Source organism: Dipodomys merriami, unplaced genomic scaffold (assembly GCF_024711535.1).
Source record: "Dipodomys merriami isolate MVZ:Mamm:240054 unplaced genomic scaffold, mDipMer1.0.p SCAF_2, whole genome shotgun sequence".
Taxonomy (NCBI): domain Eukaryota; kingdom Metazoa; phylum Chordata; class Mammalia; order Rodentia; family Heteromyidae; genus Dipodomys; species Dipodomys merriami.
Genome location: NW_027203381.1, coordinates 89311635 through 89331894, shown reverse-complemented (window position 1 = coordinate 89331894; position 20260 = coordinate 89311635). Strand labels below are relative to the sequence as shown.

At 36.3% G+C, this 20260-nt stretch overlaps 1 protein-coding gene across 2 annotated transcripts in view; it reads left to right on the top strand.

Annotated features, from left to right (window-relative positions):
- Col8a1 (collagen type VIII alpha 1 chain) overlaps positions 1–20260 on the top strand; it is a 134274-nt gene that overhangs the window by 76548 nt on the left and 37466 nt on the right. For both annotated transcript variants that reach the window (XM_070030397.1, XM_070030398.1), the window contains exon 2: positions 6753–6872. The gene's annotated coding sequence lies outside the window, so the exon portion shown is untranslated. The remainder of the gene's footprint in view (positions 1–6752; positions 6873–20260) is intronic.

Genomic DNA, 20260 nt, shown 5'->3' with positions numbered 1-20260 from the left:
CGTGAGGAGAGTCAGGAGACAGGAGCCGTTATGGGAGTCAGGGGTAGAGGGATTTAAGGTAGGGTAATGGTTGGGGACAGGGTCCCAGGTAGCTAGAGGGTTCATTCCCCCCAAGTTTATGGTTCACTTGTGGCTCTAGAAAACTATTGTTTGAGCAAGTCCCCTGCCCCATCTGCTTGGTGCAATCCAAGTGCCTAATGACCTAGGGGTGGGAGGTGGAAAGCGGACTTTGGCATTTAGATGAAGAATCTGGGCTGCAGACCCACGCTGCATAATTTCAGGAAAATCCCCTGGAGGGAACCTAACTTAGTCAGTGGGCCAAGCCATGGGAGCAATATTGAGTGAGGAGAACAAAGCAGATTCCCATCCATTACTCTTACTAGTCATCAGGGTACAATCAGCAACCAGAAAAGCCAATAAACCAGGGCCTGAAATGCACAGAAAACAAGGTTGCATGTATTCAGATGTTTGCTGGCCTCCACCACCCTCCATCTCTTGGAGTTAAACCCAATCTTGCTGAGGTGCTCAGTTCCAAGCACAGACAGTCAATACCCATTGCCATAAATGAGTGTTGTGTCTCAGGCACTCTTCAGACGCCTTTATATCTTGGTTGTCTTATTTATGCTTTATTCTGTGGTGAAAAGAAGCCGGGAAGCCAGCTTCACATTTCTTTCTTTTCCCTCCAACCTTCTTTTGTATCAGTCTTCCTCACTAACCCAAGATAAACCAATCCACATTTCTTTTTCTTTTTTTAATTATGTTCAAGTAGTTGTACAAATGAATTGCCATTTGACAAAGCAGTTTATAAATGCAGCACATTTTGATCAGTGTCACCCCTTCATCATTCTCACTCATCCCTCCCAATAGCGCTCCCTCCCTCAATTTGTTTTAATTTTGTAGGCTATGTATTGAATTGTATAACTGCATTGCCTCTTCCACATTTCTTGTTGCTTCCAAAATTCCCAATGCTTCTTCATCCCTAAGGATCTTCAAAGTCAGATTTTCAAAGGATAAAGTGAGAGATAAGCATCTTTCCCTCAGGGAAAGCACAAGAAATGACATTTCATTTAATTCAATAAATGTTTTCTAGACACCAGTTATGAACCACTCACTTATTTGGTGGGGAAAGAAAAGCAGACAAAACATAGACGCTATGTTTAAAATGTTTGTGTAAGTGCATGTGTGTATGTATATATATATATATGTATGTATGTGTGTGTATATATCTATAAATATATATATATATATATATATATATATATATATATGAAGAGAGAGAGAAAAAAAACAGAGAGAGAGATTGTGTGTTAATTTGTTGTTGTTGGTCTTGGAACTTGAACTCTGGGCCTGGGCACTGTTCTTGAGCTTTTGTGCTCAACGCTAATGTTCTACCACTTTAGCTACAGCTCCACTTCTGGCTATGTTTTGTAGTTTACTGGAGATAAGAGTCTTAGGGACTTTCTTGCCAGGGCTAGCTTCAAAGTGCAATCCTCAGATCTAAGCCTCCTGAATAGGTAGACAGGCATGAGCCAGTCACTGATGCCCAGCATGAGTTAATATTATTAAGTAATCTTACATATATGGTTTCTTATTATAGAATTGTGGTGAGAATTAAATTATTTGCTTTTGAAGTGTATTTAGTAGCACAAAGTCTGGTACCTGAAGCATCATCAGTAAACAATAGGCTTCACTGCTGAGGAAGGGCTTAATTTACAGCATTTGACTGGATTATCAGCAATACAGTATAGTTTGATTGTGGTGGAAGGGAGAGCATTATCACCATTAAATTATCTGAACCTGTCTTATGGATCTTGAAAACAATATCTCCTTACCAAAAGTGAAACCCAACTACAATTTGATGTCCAAGAACTCAAGTTACTTTACCTAAGTCTATCCATTTCTGAACAAGTCAACTGTCCGATAGAAACCTTTGTCCAATTTAATAACATTGTTCATCAATGAGCATTTGTCATGTTCCAGATTACTTCCCTGTATCGGTAATATAAAATACAATGTCCCTTGCAAATCTTGAAACTGAATGCTAGAGTAAGATCCAGAGGATGAGGCCTTTTGTTTGCAGATTCTTGATTTCCCAACTTTCTCCCTCAACGTTGTGCAAAAGAGAGGACTCTTCCATCTCACTGGCTTTTATTTATTCATTGTACAGTTAGAAGGATTGAGACAGAATAGATAACACAACTAGCAAGGACACTAGCCTTATGGATATGTTTAACAAATGGGCATTTCCTCTTCCTTCAGACCTATAAGAATACAATCACCTTACTTTGTGGAAGAAACTTAACATAGAATATAGTAAGTCAAAAAACATATATATATATACATATATATGTATATATATATATTTATGAATCTATGTGTTACAGGACACTATATACTTTCTGAAATATCTAAAATAGCAGTTTAGAAAAGCAGTTTAGATTTTTTTCATGGGTTTTATAGAAATAGATCTTATTCCTGTAGAATCTTGTGACCCACCCATGAGTTTCCTGAGTTTCAGAGTGAACCATACCAATGGCAACAGTTTAATACTCATTAGCCCAATGCAGTAATGAACACCTCTCATCATAGATGCTTGTATTAAGCCAGTCCCCCAAAATAAAACCATTTTCAACACATTCAAAGCTAAAAAGGAAGTCTTTTTACTAAGACTTGTTCCTTATCCAGTAAATAATTCCATGTTTAGCAGCAACAAAAATATTGATGGAAAATAAACATTCTTTATTTCAAAGCAAGAATCCTGTTGAATGGTGATACAGCTTTTAAAATATCTGATTTGACAAGGGATCTCTCATCACACTCCTGAAGAAAAAGTATTTATACTGTTGTGATTTGTTTATGAGTTTTCTTTTTCACAACTGAAGCCAGGTACTTAACTCTAATCAGAACCATCAAAGCCTTTTTAAATGCCCATGGAGTTTATCATTTCTGACTTTTTCAAAATAATCTCAATGTTTCTTTTTCCCTGCTAAGTCTGCATTTCAGAAGTAAAAAGTATATTTATAAGGAGTCTAGCAAGTATTTACAGAACACCTACCATGTGGTAGGCCTGATTCTGGTCTCAAGGGTGTTTAGCACATGAAACAAGCAAATTTCTTGCTTTCAAACAGGAATATGAGAAAGAAGAGTTAGTATTGAGGCAGAATAAATGTAAGATGTCTAGATACCATTGGCTCAGATCTATATAATCCTGTCTACTCAGGAGGCTGCAAACTGGAAGATTGTTGCTCCAGGTCAGACTCTGGGCAGAAAAGTTCCCTAGATTCTATCTCTAAAATAACCAGGAAAAAGGAAGGCCGTAGGTGTGGCTCAAGTGTTAAAGTGTCAGCTTAGCCAATGTGAGGACCTGAGTTCAAACCCTAGCTCCACCACACACAAACACACACACACACACACACACACACACACACACACACACAGAGAGAGAGAGAGAGAGAGAGAGAGAGAGAGAGAGAGAAAGTGACTAAGGTATTTAACTACATAAGGAAAACACAACTGCTACTGTAGAATGAAAAGAATAAGATATATGAACATGTCTGATTTTAGAATGATGGTCAAGAAAGGTCTTCAGGAAGTAATGTTCAAGATTGAGGTTTAAATAGTGTTCATCTACTTAGTGTTGGGAAGGAGGATCATGCCAGGTAGAGAAAGTACAAAGGACTAAAAGTGAAGTGAGCACTATGATTTTGTTAAGAAAGCCAGTGTGGCTGGAGAGTACAAAACAAGGAGAAGGAAACAGGCAGCAAAATAAGAATCTCGTGGTGTACAAATTCCAATAAAAGTTTAGATTCCTTCTAAATGCTAGGAGGCACTATTAGATATAATAGATGAGGTGTTGAAGCAGATTTACATGATCTGCTGTGAGGAAAGCGAGAGTGGATGTATTTTTAAGTACAATTGGATCCTTCAAAAGACTATAGGCAAGGACGTTAACCCGTTTGTTTTGTTTATTGTTGTGTGCATCTGTGTGTCTGTGTGTGTATGGGTTTGGGTTTGCATACCAGTCCTGGAGCTTAAACTCAGAGTCATCAGTGCCCCTTAGGTTTTATTACACTCTACCACTTTAGCCACAGCTCCACTTTTCATCGTGTGTGTGTGTGTGTGTGTGTGTGTGTGTGTGTGTGTGTGTGTGTGTGTGTGTGTGTGAGATTACTTGGAGATAAGAGTCTCACCAACTTTTCTGCCAGGCCTGGTTTTGAAGCAGATCTCAGCCTCCAGAGTAGCTAAGATTATGGGCATATATCACCAGTGCCCAGCTTTGTTTTTTTGTTGTTGTTTTGTTTTGTTTTCCAAATTTCTAACAGTTGAGTTTGGTAGTAAGGGAAATAAAAAGGGAGCAAAACTAGAAGTTCCAGCAAGTTTGGAAAATGATATGAATTTAAATATGGGTGTCTTCAGACTATAATAGACAAACTTACTAGGAAATGGTTACATCTATTATTTATAATACTAAACGTCATGAAACTATTATACATTATTATTTATAAATGCATACACTCATTTAATCATCACTAAACCTAAGGTAATAGGTACTTAGCCAAATTTTTCTTACATGAAAACTGAAAAGTCTAATAACCTTCCTGAAATTTGATCAATTAGACTTCCAAATATCCATCAGAAATAAATGAAAAATCCAGGATTCAAAGCTAAGGTTAAATTGGCACCCAGAACCTGGATTGTTATATTCTAGTGTGTTGTGCCTAAGTCAGAATTAACAAATAAAGTATCTTAAAGTTTTCATGCTAAATAATAATAATCTGAAAATAATTATAAAATATATTTTCAAAAATAAAAATAAATATAATAATAGTCTGTAATATAGAATACGTAAGTTAACAACTATATTGAGCTGAAGCGCTGAGGGACAGAGCCCAGAGTTCAGCCCCCACAACCGAAAAGAAAAATCTACCTAGCTGTGTATATGTAAAAGCTGTTTAGACAGAAGTAGACTGAATTCTATATATAACACATGTATGTATATATAATTCATATCTTCAGTGTTTCTATCTATTCTGTATATCATTCTCCCCTTCTGTTTTTATGCAAGTAGAAAAAAGGAAGCAGAAAACATTGGAGAAAAAATCACTATCTCACATTGTTAGTCCTATGATAGCTAACACTGTATCTAGTTTCTTTTCAATAATCTCTCTCCAAGACTAAATTATATGCCTTACACTTAGTAATTCTCCAATACATATTGATTAAAGAATAAATAAAGAATGATAGCTAAAATGTATTTTCATCCTGTTTCTAGCATCAAATCAGACTGTGGAGAGCTTCTTTTTCCCTGGAGGCAACAGTGTTTGTGAGCTGCCAGTCTTCTGCAAGGAGTTATGCCACAGATGTAGTGCACTGGAAAAGTCAAGCTCTTGAGTCCACTTACTATTGCTTAACTTTATTACTAGTGATAATCAGATCGTATACCTTGAAGTTTCCATTTATCAATGGCTAACTCAAACTTCATTTACATCTGATTTTGCAAAAGTTGAGGCAAAGTTCAAACCATTTCTGGATCCTCTGAGCCTGAACGAATATTGTACAGACTGTCTCTATAGCAAAGCCACATGTCAGAAGCTGGATGATATATTCAGCTCCCATATATAAATATATTCAGTAGTCCAGACCCCATGGAAAACACCAAAACAAAATGTCTTTAATATGTCAAAGACAGAGTGAAATTTTTGATGTGCAGATTAAATAGAGATAAATTCCGTATGACTTATAAGTCTAGATGATAGAGGCTTTCTAAATTATATTCAACTAGTTAGATTATATCAAAATCCCAAGCAAAACCTAAAAATAAAAAGGCTTTTATTGTTGCCAAATAAAAAAATAAAAGTCAGATCTAATTTGATAAACACTAAGAATAAATCCTCACTCAGAATCTTTGTATACAAATTGAATGGAAATGTATTGTTCAAAATTTGCTTTTCTTAAATAAACCTAACTTCTCTCCTGAACTTTTTTTTTATCACTTCTTCATAAGTTTGCTTCCTCTATAACAAATCCCCTCAATCTTTTGTAAATTATCTCAATTATATAAAGAAAAATTGAATTATTGAAAATTAAACATATAACATATAACCATGGGAAAAATGAAGATAAATTATGCATTGTCTATTTGGATAAAGGCCACGTACAAAATATGTGTTAGTCAGGTACTTAGAAGGAGGAAAAATGTTATTTTGGCTCCTCATTTCTGAGGTTTCAATCCATGATCCGTAGGCCCTGCTGCTTTGGACCTATGGCTATATAGTACATATGGTGGGGGTGAATGGTGGAAGAGACCTACTCACCTCATGGCAGCCAAAAGCAAAACAAAGGAGAGACCAAGGTCTCAGTGTTCCCTCTGAGACACTTCTCCAATGACCTAACTTCCTTCCGCAAGGCCTCACCTCTTAACAGCTCTACTATCTCCCAAGGGCACCACAAACTAGCAATCAAGCCTTTAATTCACTGACCTTTGGGAGACATTTCAGATCACAGCTGTAGCAATCTATGTGTAAAAATAAGTAAATGTATACTTGATGGCATCAAACAAAATCATTGTCTCTAATTAACATAAAAGCGATCTCTATTTCCCCTTAATTTTGTTGGAACAATAGTACTTTTCACTGAATTCTGCATTTATGCCTCTACTATTATGTAGTTTCTCCTATGATCTAGTGATAGCAGTGTTGCTTCTTATAAGTCTTCCCAGTTAAGTAAAGTTGTCCTCTTCTATTCTACTTCAGAAGCTGTTTTGGAAGTGGAGAAGCATCCCGTGAAGACACAGAAACTAGCCCCAAGGGTACCACAGGAAGGCACAAGAAAGAACACTGGTCCTCAATTCTATAAGCCAGACAAGTATAAATGTAAGTGTGGGAAAGTGATGACAGGACAAGGGCTTGGCTATAAGGGGATCAACAGGTGATGCAACCAATTATTGTCTAGGAATACATGGGCAATTGGCAGGCAGCTGCTTAGCCTGCTTGCAAGGACTAACATCCTCTCAGCTATCCTATCTACACTGTTGCAAAGACTTGAGACTGGGGCTAATACCAGGTTTTTAAATCCCTATAGTAAAATACAGAGAGTGATCCCGGCTGATTTTTGAGTCCAAGCATGTTGAAATAGAGTCTTAAAATAATCATTTCCATAGGTACTCAAGTGTTCACCAGATGCTAGCAGCTAGATTTTGCAGAGGAAAATTGCTAACTTAAGCTTCTTTTCATGATTCAGCAGAGGACTTTAAGTAATAAAAGATCTGGAGATTTGTAAAATAAATAATTCCAGTGCAAATGGGAAAATTAAAATAATCTTATCATCTCCCGGACATGTCTATATGTGTTTTTCTACCATTATCATATTTCTCTTAATTGAGCCAATATTTTTTTCCAAGTGATATTTTATAGTTTAAAGTTATGAGCTGTAATGAAGAAATGATTCCTTTCAGATGACTGAAGTGATATGTACTAAATTTTCCTAAAGACAATCTAGGATGTATGAAACAGAGAATGATATAACAAATATGGTTTTATTCACATTTGATATTGAATATATCCACAGTTAAAACTATTAACAGCAGGAGAGAATCTCTTTTATATTTTAATTGATGCCTCAGTACATGCAATAAAAATATAAAGTACGTCATTAACTTTTGAACTTCAATGGAAAACCAAGCCACAACATACCATCCATTTCTAACAAGTAGACATTATCTCATAGTATCCACAGCCATCCTATGCTTATGACCATTGCCTGCTCTTAAGTGTGACTTTTGGAAACTGAGCTCAATATTTCCTACTATATAGTAGTACAATGGCTTTTATGGTCCATTTACTTTTATTTTATAATTGAAAAAAATGAATTGTGAAGATACCTCAGATTTCTACATTCTTGCTGAGTACACCTAATCTAAACAAGCCCAGCATCTCTCTTACAGTTCCTTATCCATGGACACACCCTGTTGAGAATGAATCCATTCAGAGTTTCTGAAGAAATGCAAATACACTAATGATTTCATTAGGGTATTATACTTTTAATGTAAGTACCACTAATCATTTTGGCTGGATGCCATTAAAGTCATAGTCTCTCCAAATAAAATATTTATAATTCAAAATGATTGTTTTTTTAATTTGTACTTATGTAAGTAACAAGTCATAGGACTCAAACTGACTGAAGATTTTGGAGAAAATAATGAAGAGTCCTGACATGGCTTACATTCACATTGTAAGTCTGAATGGGATCCAGAGAAACATTTTAGTTGTTGCAACCAATGACAGGCTCCATTTCTGGATTCTTGTAACAAAATCTTGTGGCCAAGGGCATTGATGCACTTTCCTAGTAAAAAAAAATTACTGTAATAATGTTAAACTAAATCATTAAAAAATGTAGAAATTGGTTATTGCAGGGCAAAAGAAAGGAATTTCTTATAAAGTTATAGTGGAAATATAAAATGTACATTTTTGTCAACCTTTTTAAAAATTGAGCTCTTTGTTTTGAAACTAAGGTGCAGAAGCAGTAAAATAAAGGTTGCTCAATAAACTATTAATGAAATAGTCAACAGCAGTGACTCAGCAAATTAAAATTAAAATTATATTTATTTAATATTGTCATTAATTCAGGCAGTCTTATAGCTTAAACATGATAGTTTTATATGAAAGCAGCCATCTGAAATTATTTAAAATAATTTTGATTTAAAAAAAAGATCTTCTTGAGCATATGTATCTTTTTCTGTGAAAATGAACTTGGCTCATGCTAATTTCTTATAGCATAAAACTCTAAATATTTTATGTAGTTTTAATTTCTATAAAGATGTTCATTAGGCACAAATGTTGAGGGGTGAAAAGCAAAAATGTAAAAATAAATACCATGATAGAAACACAATTAGGGAAATGGGAACTGATCATAATAGCAAATACCCTAGGTGCTCTCCAAAAGTACAGAATGTAACTATCAAAATTATTTTTGAATAATCTATCATTTCCTTCAGATCATCTCTTTTTTACTTTTCAAAAATATACATTACTGAGATTCATGTCCCATAAGACATTTTCCATGTGGACAGATTCCATGTGTTCTTCAAGTAAAATTACTTTTATATCTAAATGAAAATTATCATGCATACTTTTAAAGTCTATTAAAAATTTTATCTATGATAATTTAAATTCAATTTGACTATTAAATACCTAAAATACTTTGCACAAAAGGAACAGTAAATAAAATGTGTTGACCTGGCTTCTCTCTTTCTGTTTAACATTAATATGTCTTTTGGATTCACACTACAGAAATGCTATCTCACACATGTGAATTAATGAGCTACATCTGTAACCAAAAATATCCATGGAAAGCCTGCTGAATTGATCCATATCTGCTTTATTAATCAAGCTCACTACAGAAGGACTTTCTTGTGGCTGTACTATATTTTGGGGATAGAGTAGAGAAACCACAGTTCAATTTAAAAGTTGTTTGAAACTTTGAAGAACATGGGATTTTATATTATATGACAACCATGAAGTCCAATCCTTGATGGCTATAATTCTGAGTATGTAAGTGTATAAATATCCTTATGTATAATTTTACTGTAGAACATTATGGCAGTGGCCAAAAAGATCATAACTATTCAATATGGAATTTACTTCTTAATGCCACTCTCTTATTTCCTCCATTTTTAAAAAATAAAAGGACTCTTTAAATGTTAAAAAAATAGACTAGCTAGGTAGCCTTTAGTTTTTACAGATGGCTGAAAATCAGAAACCCCCAAAGTTATCCTTGATTCTCCTACCAATTTGGAATGTGGCCTTGGGCAAGTCATAAGAGCAAATCTACAATAAAAGAAGTAATAATGCCTTACATGTGTATAGTGCTTTATGATCTAACAGAGAACTTTCACATATAATATCTTATTTAATCTTACCCCAGCCTACTGAGTATAGTAGTTATTAAAATTTACCATTACAAAAAATAGGAATTTAAGACTCAAAGAAACTAAATCAGTTTTGGTAGTCATATCAAATGTCAAAGCCAGGAAACAGACACAGTATCTAAGATTTCAGACTAGTCTTTATCTTTCCTCTACAGCATATTACTGATGTCTGTTGAAAAGTAGGATCAACTAGCATAGCACTCACTGTCCAACCTGACATTCTCTAGACACATGTAATTATTAAGCACTTGAAATATGGTCAGTATCTATTGAAATGTACTGTAAGTATAAGACGCATGCCAAATCTCTAAGATATGGAATGAAAACAAGAATGTAAGATAACTTTTGTGTTTATTACCTGTTACTATAACCTCAAAATCCTGAGATAAATAAAGTTAATTTATGTATTAATAAATACAGTACAACAAAATTAATTTTATCTATCCCTTTTTAATCTTTTCAAATGGCTACTAGAAACCATAAAGTTAAGTACAGGATAATGCTTGGCTAGAAAATCCCATTGCTCAAGGCCCACAGTACTGATTCACATTACTGGGCTTCTTTATGCACCTGTCTTGATGTGATTGATAGAATTTCCTAAGATACTATCTGAGTGTAATGTAGATTAACATCAGTGATTTGGCCATTCTCATGCATCTTCCATGTGTAGGGAAAAAGCCAGGCTGTATTATTTAATGGCTCATGGCTCATACTGCTCATTCATTAAAAGAGTTCATGCTTAATGCTTGAAATGTAGAAGTAAAAATGTCATGGAAAGAACTATAAATTATATTTATGGCCCTACATCTCTGCTTATTTTAAAAATATCTTTCTAAGAAACATTATGAGTTCATAAGATGTTGAAGCATTCAGTTAATATATACAATATAAAAAAATAATTATATATAAATTTGTTATCTAGTAAATTTTATTCTATCAAATTTTAAAGTTTCACATATAATTAAGATTTCACATATCATCTCAAAAGTTACTTATTCATATTTTTAAAAGTCTAACTAAAAGTGCTCAAGACAAAATGAGCTCTTAGAGAGAGACAGAGACAGAGAGGGAGGGAGAGAGAGAGAATGCACATTTTCTAAAACGTGTCTCTTCTACCTAAAAGCAAACAGATCCTCAACCATTTCTGATAACATCTGCTTGTAACTTGCCTTAGTATCAGCCCTAAAACGTCTAAACTGTCATGTGGAATAAATTAATATAAACACAGTTTTGAGCTGGACAAGGTCTTAGTGATTCTAAACAGTAAAAAACAGAACTATATTAAGGATCTCACTTAGAAATTCATGGAGAAATATTTGATCTGATAACTTCTTTTACGAAGACAACACTAAAAATTTTACTACAAAGAAAACTCAGAAATTAGTTCTTTGTACCCTTATCATTGAATCATAAGTCCACAGATCATTAGAGCCGAAAGGAGTCTTCTAAATCTGCCAATTCAGGATAAATATTTTGCAGATGCAACAAGTACAGAGTAGAAAAAATAATTTTCTCAATAAGAAATAGTCACTGAAAAATTCCCCCAGTGAATCGTGGGCCTTCTAGAAGTTCACCTAGGAAGAACCAGGCACAGTATTTTGAAGTGTAGTAGAGCTTTAATGACAAATTTGAATCTTCAGTTTGGTTTGTGGGTACTCCTGTTCAGGGAAGGAAAGATGCTTGTGCTGATATGAGAGCAAATTCACAGTAAATGCTCATAAAGTAAAAAACCAAAAATAACAAAGCTAGTGATGTTAGACAAGGTCATTTGCTCATTGCTCGGCTTCTTTTGTTCACTGAGTCAAGTAATAGCATTGAAATAGGCATTCTTTGCCACTTTTCATAGGCATTCTTTGCCACTTTTCAAACACAATACATCTCTCTGGTCATGAGAAAGGCACTACTCCCAACATTGCTAAAAGTTGGAAAAAATAACAGGACATTCATTCATTACATTTAAAAAGGAAGGAAAAAGGACGCCAAAAATCTCCTGGTTTATGTATTGATGGAAAGTATGCCTATGAAATTATATGTATCAAATATATATTTATTATACATACTTCACATAGAGATTGTCCTCGAAGAGGTTAACATTAGCATTTTTTTCTAAGTTCAGTATCTAAGAAATGGGCATCATAGCATTTGTTTTAAAGAAAATTGACCAATGTAGGCATGCCCATTGTCATCTGTAAAGTAAGAACGAGTGGACATACACAAAGCTGCTTAGGGATGAAGTCACCTGATCGTAGCTTTAAAATGCTTAGCGCACATGCTTGAATGTATAGGAACTACACACCCAAAGTACCAACTAGTAGCAGTAGTAGTACACCTAACAGTGTAGTCATCTGTCTAACCTAACTCCTCTACTTTTTCCTTCCTCTGGAACAAAACTCCTTATTCTCCCTGCTGAGTTTATGAGCCCCATACTTCATAGGCACGGATGCCTCTTTCCAAAAGTCTTTCCCCTATTTCTTCATTTGGTAAACTACTAACACCCAAAGTTTAGCTCTGAACTTTGCTCTTCTTGCCCAAATCCCCTAATCACTAGCTGTATTCACTTAACATCCCAATTGAGATGTCTTTTTTTATTTTTTCTTTTCTTTTGGCCAGTCCTGAGGCTTAAACTCAGGGCCTAGGTGCTGTCCCTGAGCTTCTTTTGCTCAAGGCTAGCACTCTACCACCTGAACCACAGCTCCACTCCCAGCTTTTTCTCTTTTGTGGTACTGAGAAATCAAACCTAGGGCTTCATGCATACACTCTACCACTAAGCCATATTCCCAGCCGGAGATATCTCTTTCTGACTTGATTCCTCCTCATTCTAATACACACACACACACACACACACACACACACACACACACACACACACACACACACACACACACTAGATAACCAGAGAATTCATCATACTTAATTTTATATCCCTACAGAAGTATTCATTTAAGCTGAGCACCAGTGACTCACTCTTGTAATCCTAGCTACTCAGGAGACTGAGATCTGAGGATCACGGTTCAGAGCCAGCCCAGGCAGGAGAATTTGTAAGACTCATCTCCAATTAACTACAAGAAAACTGGAAGTAGTGCTATGGCTCAAAGTGACAGAGCACTAACTTTGAGCACAAAGAGCTCAGGGATAGTGGCCAAGCCCAGAGTTCAAGCCCCACAACCAACACAAAGATTGACAAAGGAAAAGAAAAAGGGGGTGGGGGGAAGAAGTGTTTACTGAAACAAACAAATTCTTGTACAAATTAATAGATAAATGATATTTGTTCATCAAGATAGAATGTAGACCCCAGTGGTTATAGGAAGATCTGGGATAGGGAAACTTAACAGCCCTGGAGTTTGGCTGTAGCACAAGCCATTCATGTGACTTTCAATCATCTTTTTAATTGTATCTGTTTTACTTATTCCAATGAGTCATTTATCTTCTCTAGATATCAGATTTCTTCTTGGCAAAACAAAGGTGCTGGGCAAAATGTTCCCCTAGTGCTCTCTTTCTTCTCATGGCAACATTTACATGATGCTAAGCATTGATTTGTTACGAAGGTTCTCAAACTTCAGCAGGCATCAGAATCATCTACAGGGCTCATTCAAACACCAATATTCTGGTTAGCAGAACTGAGGGGGCGCATGAGTTTATGTTTTATAAGGAGCTCCAAAGTACGATTCCTGGTGGGAACACTTAGAATCACTGATGGATTTCTGCAGAGGATTCTGAACACTTAACTTGTCTTTTTTTTTTTTTTTTTTGTCGGTCGTGGGGCTTGAACTCTGGGCCTGGGCGTTGTCCCTCAGCTCTTCAGCTCAAGGCGAGCGCTCTACCACTTGAGCTACAGCACCACTTCCGGTTTTCTGGTGGTTTATTGGAGATAGGAGTCTCAAGGTCTCTCCTGCCCGGGCTGGCTTTGAACCGCGATCCTCAGATCTCAGCCTCCTGAGTAGCTAGGATTACAGGCGTGAGCCACCAGCGCCCGGCTCTTAACTTGTCTTTTTTGCCTGGCCTAGAATTCCTGCACATTCAAACTGAAATGTAATAAACCCAGGTTTCTGTAAGATTGATATCAAGAAGAATGGCATCTATGGGTGCAGATAGGTCAAGCTTTTGGACTACACTTTTATTTTGGGGTTTTTATTTGGGGTTATTTCCACAGGTTTGCCTGTGGAAAAGGAGAACCTGAATACAAAGGTACTAGACAGAGTAAAAACTATAGTCAAGGTTGCCATTGAGTTTTGTAGCTCACTGTTGCCATCTAGTGACACGTCTGAATTATTGCATTGATAAACTGCAGAATAAAATTACGCTTGTATTTAGAAGCTGCTTTTCCAAAACAAAACTATATGCAAGATAAGAATCCCTTAGAATACTTTAATGTGTTCTTCTCTTATCTGTATTTTATCTCAATACTGTAAAAATGAGCACAGAGCACTTAGTATGGACTAGGCATTAATCTATGCTTCATATACTATCTGTCCAAATATTCACAGTAACACCATGCGATAAATATTACTATTTTTATCTAAACAGAAATAGAAAATGTAACTGCAATTGTTAAAAATAATTAAGTGAGTTTATAGTTGGTGCCACAAGCCTGTAATCCTAGCTACTCTGGAGGTTAAGATCTGAAGATTGACTTTTAAAGCCAACCTAGCCAGGAAAGTCTGTGAGACTTATCTCCAATTAACCACCACAAAAAGCCAGAAGTGGAACTGTGGCTCAAGTGGTAGAGTCCTAGTCTTAAGCAAAATAGCCCAGATGTTGAGTTCAAGCCCTAGGACAGTTCCCCACCCCCTCCAAAAAAAATAGATTATTCCTAGGGTTGTCCACCAAGCAATGATGAAGCTAAGACCAATTACAGTTTTCTGTTACACTACATATACTACAGTAGTCAATCTCTCTTACATAAACAACTTAAAGCATAGATGCTAATATATAAGTATATGTATATTATATATGTATAATTCCAATCTGCCTCAGTAAATCAATGGAGGACAAAAACGTAGTATATACATATAATAAAATAATATTATTCAAATTGTCACTGTAACTCCTCTGGGGAATGGGAGGGTGGCAGCAGAGATAAGAGTAGAAGCAGAAAATGAAGGGGCTTTTACAGAGATCCAGCAAAACTGGTGCCTTGCTGATAATGCCTTGGAATCCATTTTTTCATGAGAGAAGCCACAAATCTTCCAAAATCTTGCAGATGCATGAAAAGTGCAGATAACAAGAATGGTCCTGTATTTTGTGGTTGGGCAACTAAGGCAGTAATAATACCATGTACAAGGCTGGGTAGCCTGAGATGGATCCATTTTGTGAAACTTAACAACCTTCTAATCATAGCAGATGACTGGATTTCAAAATTCATTTTTGAAATTGAAAGAAGATTTTAATACAAGACTCTTTAGGCAGGGAATGGTGGCCCATGCCTGTAACCTAGCTATGTGGAAGGTGTAGATCAGGAGATTATGGTTCAAAGACATCACAAGCCACAATTATTCAGACCTTACCTTAACAAATTAGCTGTGCTTGATGGTACACCAAGAATAAGAGTAATGTGCTCTCTAATACGATGCATGTGTTTACAGTTGTGTGGGATGAATAGATTGGAGGATTTGGGCCCTGAGGAAAAACAAGAAATCTTATCCAGAAACATGGCTGGAGATGTCACTCAAGTGGTAGAGCACTTGCCTGAAAGTATCAGACCCTAGATTCAAATCCTTGTATCCCAAAAAGAAGTGTCACCACATTTTTTTTCATTTTTTATTGTGAAAATACCGTACAGAGGAGTTACAATTACATGAGCAAGGTAATGAGTACATTTCTTATCAAGCATTGTTGCCTCCTCCTTTGTTTCCCCTTCCCACTCCTTCCCATCTCTACCACCCCCGTTCTTCTCCCACCCCCCTCATTACACGTTTTTAGAGTAGAAACCAAGTAGACAGTAACATACCTTATCTATATAACACCCACTATGAGATACAATCCTGAACCAGACCATGAGCCTCACAGGTGACATTTCTACATACTCATTTGTAAAATAGCTTCAAAGACTTGTTATCAGAAAAATTATAATAAATCAGGCCTTCTATCTAGGATGTATTTACAAATGTGAATAATCAAAGAAGTAAAAGCTAAAAGGCCATGAATCTCAAATATGTGCCCATTTATTATATTCTTGAGCAAGAAATGTTACAATAGAAATGGGAAAGAAATGTAGCTGGTTTGTGAGCCAGGGACTTTTTCTTTGAGAACCAGGGTCTTAAACTCACAGGCACTTAATTGTGCTGAATTTGGCCACAAAGAGTTAGAGACGGTATCATCACTTCACCCATGTGCAGTCGGTAAGAACACTTTATGAGTACAAACACCGAGCCCAGAGCACCAAACTTTCAGGGAAAAAAGCCAACACTATATACCTAGTAGTTTAAAGATAAGCTGAGAAATTCTTTTACATCTACACAGAGCATAGGAAATGACCAACATATTCCCAGGAAAAATGCATCCTTCATTAGCCCCCACTTTTACAAAGAATGGCTCCTTTCTAGTAGTTTACTTCTCTAATAGATAGTAATTAGTTAGAGTCATTTCTGTTGATGAGAAATCGATTGTTATAGCATATATACTCTATAAAGATAGAGGAGGAGGCTGGCCAGTCTTCTCTTTAGTTTTATCCCCAGCAATCAAAACTGTAGCTGGCACACACTTAGCACTCAGCAAAGATTTGTTGAATGAATAAAGAAAAGCTTGAACAAAATTGATAAGCTGAAGGGAGTGGAGGAAGTAGAAAATATTCTGTTTTCATATGAAAAGCCAAATTGTCATGTGCCACCTAAAAAATGTCGAGGGAACCTTTCTCTGTGGGGATCTGGTCTGGTGTAATACATCCCTCTTCTCTGGTATCATATTTAAATTCTTAGTATCACATCAGTTCTACAAGTCTCATTTTTTATACTCTTTCTTGAAGAACACTGTCAACCTGAAAAATTATAAAAGAATTGAAGAACTAACAGGTCAGTAATCCAACAGGTGGGCTTCTTTTGACCATCTTCTTAATTTAGTCTAAGTTAAAACAATCTCTTTCTCCCTCTAAAGTGACCTAATTTTCAATGCATAATTCCCCGTTATCAGTTCTGACCAGCCTTTATTCCATCACCATCTCTGAATTTTGCCAGAGCTGTTGAGTAGTTAGCAATAAAAACTAATAAAGAGAGAAAAATGAGAAAAATGAAGAAGGAGTCAGACAGAATCCATCTGTTACCAGACCAAGCCCCATTCATAAAAGTATTTGATGGGGAAACAGAAGTCTACGCTTGTGTAACACAGGAACTAGTCTGGACTAGAGAGGCTCTTCTCCCTCAAACTCAGGTAGATCTGTACAAATCTGTCCTTGTAACCAGTGTCATGTAAGATTCTTGAGTCTCAGACATTTCAAAGATAGGCCCAAGTCCAAAGTGAGAAAAATGATTGGGACACATTAGAGCTGAAAACCAAGGAGAGAGAATAAATCTTCCCAGTCTCCCTTTTTGTGAACATCACACTTTTAAAAAAAAATAGGTGTAATGGGGCTGGGAAGGTAGCTCAGTGGTAGAGTGCTTGCCTTGCATGCATGAAGCCCTAGATTCGATTCCTCAGCACCACATAAGCAGGAAAAAAGCCAGAAGTGGCGCTGTGGCTCAAGTGGTAGAGCGCTAGCCTTGAGCTGAAGAGCTGAGGAACAGCTTCCAGGCCCAGAGTTCAAACCCCACGGTGGACAAAAATAAAAAATAAAAATAGGAGAAGCCCAACAGATGTTCAGATAGGCTAATCTATGAATAGAATGTCTTGCAGATGCAAAAGCCTTTGGCAGACATTTTTGGCATAGTCTTCCTAAAAGGTAAAGTCCTACCCCCCCCCACCCCTCTGAAGGACAGTGAAGACTATCAGGCAAACATTCCAAACCACAGCTAAAAGCAAGTCAATCCTAAGCCCACATGCCATCCAGTTCAATCAATGACAAAATTAGGATATTCATTGGAAAATATCATTTCATGATATATATGGCTCCATGAATTGTGTTAGTGTAACCATTAATCATAGTCTAGCCATTCAGAAAGTCATTTTCTATCTTCAGTGAACACAAGAGTCAACTACAACAAGCTAGTATAAAATGCAGATTTCTAGCTCCGCCAAACCTCCAAATATAATTAGAATCCTTAGGGACAATATTGGGAACAAGAAAGGCTAGTAAGATGGAAATGACCTGTAAACCACACATGGAAAAGCACCATACTGGAATATGCTGTGAGCTCCAGAAAGTCAGGACTCTCTTCATAACTTTTAACTCCCCACACCTGCAAGGAGATCGAACTTGATAACTACAATGATTATTAAGTACATCAAAAGCAATTAGCATTTTTCTAGGCTTTGTTCCAGTCTCTCTCTCTTATTCTCCTTTCTATGAGTAGATATGAGTGTATACTCTTTTAACCCTTAATGAGTCCAATTACAGACTAATCTTAGCCTGCACACTGTCCAGAAACTATCACTGGCCTTGTCTTCAACTGCCACTTCCTCCCCATGAACTCCTTTCTTAACTACCTAAAGTTACACCAACCTCTCATTTCATCACAATGCTCTGGTTCTTCTTCTTACAACACAAACTTCACTTTTCTTTTTATAATTATTTTTAAGTAGTTGTACAAATGAGTTGCCATTTAACAAGACAGTTTATGAATACAATATATCTTGATCAGTTACCTTTTTCAATATTCTCACCCTCCCCTCCCTTACTTATCCCTTCCCTCACTCTTCTTAATTTTTTAGGATATACCTTGGATTGACTTCATTCATCTACCCCTTTTCCCTTGACCCCACCCCAGTCACCCCTTTTGAGTACCCACTTCCTCGTGTCATATTTTGCTGAACTTTGATTTTGCCTTTCTAAGGAATTATACTATTTGAGTTCTCCCTTGAATCCATTGTATTTCAGTTAATATATTTGTATTCAGCATTAATTTCTATGTAAAGTTACCTTCTTTGGTTTATTGCCTGCTCTCTCCTCTAAAATATAAGCTCCATGGAGCTTATCTTTCTCACTATATGAGATGACAGTGTCTGGCTTACCTAACACAACAAAACAACAGTTGTCAAATGAACATAGAGGGCAAATATATAACAAGAGAGTGATATTTATGATATAATTTCTTAGAACCTTCATAATTTTATGTGTAGAATAAAAGATAGACTTCTAATTTTTAAAATGTCCTCACTGAGCACTAGTAGCTCACGACTGTAATCCTAAATATTCAGGAGGCTAAGGTCTGAGTATCGTGGTTCAAAACCAGGCTGAGCAGGAAAGGCCTTGAGACTCTTATCTACAATTAACCACAGTGGTGCTGTGGCTCAAAGTGATAGAGCACTAGCCATGAGAGAAAATGCTCAGAGACAGCATCGAGGCCCTGAGTTCAAGAGTTCAAGCTCCAAGACATACACACACACACACATACACATACACACACAAAATTGTCCTCAATATGGTTTCTTGATCTACCCTGCCCCAAATCATAGCATGGACTTAGGAAAAAGAAGAAGTAAGTAAGGCCTATAGTGGAAAGTCTGTATACATTTCTTAACTCTGTGACTTCAATATTTTTTTGAAATGAACTCTCAGGACCTCCAACACACCTATGTTCAAACATAAGTAGAACATAAGATCAAACGCACATAATTTCCAGATTAACTAATATTTTTATTAGCCACACAATGATTCTCCTTTACTAATTCAAAAAGCCTCTATCCACACAACATTAAGAAAGCAAATTAAATCAATAAAACTTAAGCCAGTTGATTTAGTAGTGAAATGGATAGATCAACCCATTCACTCCAAAATGGTGAATGTGTCAGAATCATTGATTATGTTGCTTTATGCCAAGAAAATCTTAGTCAGGACCTGACCCCCTAATGCTCAAGGGAAAATTGTATATTTTAAATGTGTTTTAATTGGACTTCCATAGTATGGCTCAGCACTGTGGTCCCTTTGAATGGGGCTGGATGCTAATTTGAGGTCAGATTGGTACTAACCAAATCCCTGCAATACTCTTAGGGTAAGTGATCACACTGGTCTCTTTCTTTTCTTCAAACAAAGTATAGTCTAGGAATGACTGCTGAATGAAACACTTTTTCCAAGCATTTTTTTTCATCATTTCTACTAAAATGCCAGACTGTAACACTGTTGGTGGCGTTGGGCAGAAAATGCCCAACCTCAACTAGAAACTTCAAAAATAACTTTTCTTCTTTCTTTTATTTGAAGAATGTCTTTTTGCCCCGGTCATGCAGGGAGCTGGCCCAGACCCCAGAGTA